The 3,684-nt window shown below is 38.3% G+C and overlaps 1 long non-coding RNA gene across 1 annotated transcript; it reads right to left on the bottom strand.

Moving 5' to 3' along the window:
• Positions 1 to 1,112: 1,112 nt before the first annotated feature.
• On the bottom strand, positions 1,113 to 1,658 carry LOC136225605 (uncharacterized). The gene is made up of 3 exons (XR_010687183.1): positions 1,629 to 1,658; positions 1,370 to 1,446; positions 1,113 to 1,219 (listed from the first exon to the last, which is right to left on the bottom strand). It is a non-coding gene; the product is annotated as an uncharacterized lncRNA (long non-coding RNA).
• Positions 1,659 to 3,684: the final 2,026 nt, after the last annotated feature.

The raw sequence follows: 3,684 nt of genomic DNA on the forward strand, positions 1-3,684 counted from the left end.
GGTTTCGCGACCGTGGCCATAGGGAGCGTGGCAAATGCTTGACATCTTTAGCCACGGTTGATCGACCGTGACCAAAGGGGCATTAGAGTCGGTCTTTACATATAACCGACTCTAATGCCTTATGTTTTGGCCATGGTTGTTATGAAAATTCATGGCTAAAGGGTTCTTTAGCCACGGTCTTTCGTAACAACCGACTCTATTGCCCTGATCATTAGAGTTGGTTGTAGAAGAACCGTGGCTAATGATAAAAGCATTGGATTCGGTTGTGGAAACAACCGATTCCAATACTATAATCATTAGAGTACAATGGCTAATGTTAATTATATTAGAGTCGCTTGTACTACTGTAATTAACGGTAAACAAGATTTGTTATGCTCAGTCATTTACCTTAATCGAAATTGATCCTGATGTATTACTGAAATTAATTGTCAAATCAATAAAAAAATGTACAACACAAATATAGGGTAATTAATTAATCTGCTATATATATACAATCTTTGATTCAATATTCAAAGTATTTTCAATTATTTAACCAACTTTATATTACTGCGAATACAAAAAAAAACTGAGATATACTAGTACTCTGTCATACTACTCTCTACAACATGGTAATGCCAAAATGGCTATATTTCTTTGTTTCTTTTGATAAGTCACCAATCTAACTCAAGTTCATATAACTTCTCTGAGCTTACCATCCAAAAACAACTACCACCGTGTGATCTAACCAAACATTTCACGAAACTAGGGAATGTCGATTCAAGATTTGACTGAACCTCCTCTGCTCGAATAATTAAAGGTGGTCCTTATGTTCGGTCCATGACTGCCAAATTCACCATAAACAAAATGTTAGATAGATATATCCACTGAAAACTGTGCTATTCAAGAATTCATAATGAATTATACCTGCCATGGTCAGTGTAATTGGCCTCTGTTAATCTGATTTTGTCATTAGATGCTGGATCGTTGTTCAGGGCGTCAAACAGAAAACTAAAAGGTTCCGTGGATGGAAAATTGAAATTATCTGCAAGAGCAACAAGTTAATCACAGTAACATCGAATATTAAACATTCATTCCATGGATGCGAAATAGGACTGATTGCCCATGGTCTCCTGAGCTGCTTGTAACCCTGCAAGTCGCCTCCTCTGAAATTCAAGAGCTTGATCCCGCTCTTCTATGAGTTGCTTCCTCAGCATCCTTGATGTCTCATACCCTCTTGGAACTAAAAAAAAAGTATATATAATTTAGATTATGTTGAAACCACATCAACAAACAGTAAAGATAACTTCATATATCGGCATCAGATTTACTGTTGAAAAATGTATTCTTCTGGTTTTAATATACTGGAAGTATAGTAGAAAAGCAAACTCACATGAATGAAGCTCAACATCCATATCTACATAGTGAGGATGGAAATACATTGGAGTCTCGATTCTTTCCTGATACTTTCTGCACCAAAAAAGTATTCGAGCGTAAATTACGAACTTTTGTATTCAAATTCAATTCGGCATCAGTTAATTGCTGCATTAACTTGTAAAGTACTATCATTATAATGTAATCTAATATAAAAATGCAATAACATAAAGCCATTTGGGTTTAGGATAACAACATTTTTCAGTGACTATTTTTACCTATCAATCAGCTTCGATTTTTCCCTATAATAAGTGCTGGGTTGTAGCACTTAGTAGGAGTTGAGTAGACGAATAGAGGAAGGTACTCTTGCATATTCAACTGCCTTGTAACCGGTTTGTGCTCTACCCTTAAAGAGCTCGGTATTGTATTCTAAAAGCCTAGAGGAGTCTGGGGACTGGACGTAAGCAGAGAGGCCGAACCAGGATAAGTCATACTGAGTAACTTCTAACTCTCAATATATATATATATATGTGTGTGTGTGTGCATGTGTTGTTTGTCATATTTACTCAGCATATAAACTGTTTAAAGCTGATACTGAGTAAATTAGTGTGCTGAGTTGGAAGCTGACCACAAAAGTCTCAATTCCCAACTTGCAAGTGAAACAGTCTTGGTCAACATCCGACCAAAGCTGTCTTACACTAAGATCGGCCAAGCTGACCAAAAGCTGAGTTAATAAACTCGCTAAAATTACCAAGTCAGCAAGATTAATTAAGCAAAAAGTTACATTAGTTCCTAACTCCCCCCCCCCTTGGAACTAATCACACGGGACCAACAAGTGGTATCAAAGCCTAAGCTCACTACTCAAAGATATAACTATCTTGAGCTGATCCTGATAAATGGCTGAGAACAACACTCGTTTCCTTCCCGGGAACCAAACAACGCAGATACTCCCTGAGGGATTGTCAATTAGTCGGCCTCCCCTATTCTTCGGATCAAATTATACATTCTGGAAGAATAGGATGAAGAACTTCATTCAAGCCACAAACATGAGTGCATGGCTTGCAATAGTTCAAGGTCCATACGTGCCATATAAAACTGTTAACAATGAGAAAGTTGTTAAGAGTGAAACTGAGTGGTCAGAAGATGACCTTAGAAAACTTCAAAACAATGCTTCGGCTATCAATATGTTTCACTGTGCTTTAGATGCTGCAGAATACAATAAGATTTCAGGTTGTGAGTCAGCACAAGAGATTTGGAAAAAGCTTGAAGTAACCTACGAAGGCACAAGCAAGGTCAAGGAGTCAAAAGTAAATCAGCATATGAGATTATACGAGCTGTTCGAGATGAATGATAATGAGGACATCTCAGGAATGAATGCTAGATTTACCAACATTATAAATGAGCTGAAAAGACTTGGAAAGAACTTCACCGAGGAAGAACAGGTGAAGAAGATCTTGAGAAGTCTTCCCAAAAGTTGGCAGGCCAAAAAGACGGTAGTAGAGGAAGCTCAGGACCTGACTACGTATAAGTACGATGAGCTGATCGGATCGTTGCTGACTCATGAAATATCAATGAAAAACTTTGAAGAAAAAGAGAAGTCAGAAGATAAGAAACAAAAATCACTTGTCATGAAAGCTGACTCCACCGAAGCTGACTCATCAGATGATGAGGAAATGGCAATGTTCACCAGGAAAATAAAGAAGTTGTTCAGGAAGAATGATAGGAATAGCAAAAGGTCATTCAGAATAATGACAAATACAAAGCTGAGCCCAGTGACAACAAATATAAGAAGGACAACTCAAAGCCTGTCACATGCTTTGAGTGCCACCAAACTGGGCACATCAAGTCAAGCTGTCCCATGCTGAAGAAGGACAAGAAGGGCAGTAGAAAGGCTATGGTAGCCACATGGAGTGATAGTGATGAGTCAACCTCATCAGAAGCTGATGCAAATGAAATAGCAAATATATGCTTCATGGCCGATGATGCTGACCGCACTTATTCTGAGCAAGCTGACCTCTCTGATGAAACTGACCAGGAGGAACAAAATAATGAGGTAACATCCTTACTCTTGCTTAGAAATGAGATGATAAACGCCCTGAGTGATTTATATGCACTAACTAAGAAGTGCAATAAGAAAGTAAAGGCACTCAGCAGGCGATGTGATGAGATTGAAGAGGTCAAGCTGAGTGACCTCCGATATCTTCTCCAAGACAACTCAACTTTGCATAGCAACATAGAACTTATGCATAAGTTTGTCTCGGAGGTCCAATCAGATTCAAAGAAACTGAAAAAGGATGTCACTACCCTACAGAGCCAAATAAGAGGCTCAAATAA

This window comes from Euphorbia lathyris, chromosome 4 (genome assembly GCF_963576675.1).
Source record: "Euphorbia lathyris chromosome 4, ddEupLath1.1, whole genome shotgun sequence".
Taxonomy (NCBI): Eukaryota; Viridiplantae; Streptophyta; class Magnoliopsida; order Malpighiales; family Euphorbiaceae; genus Euphorbia; species Euphorbia lathyris.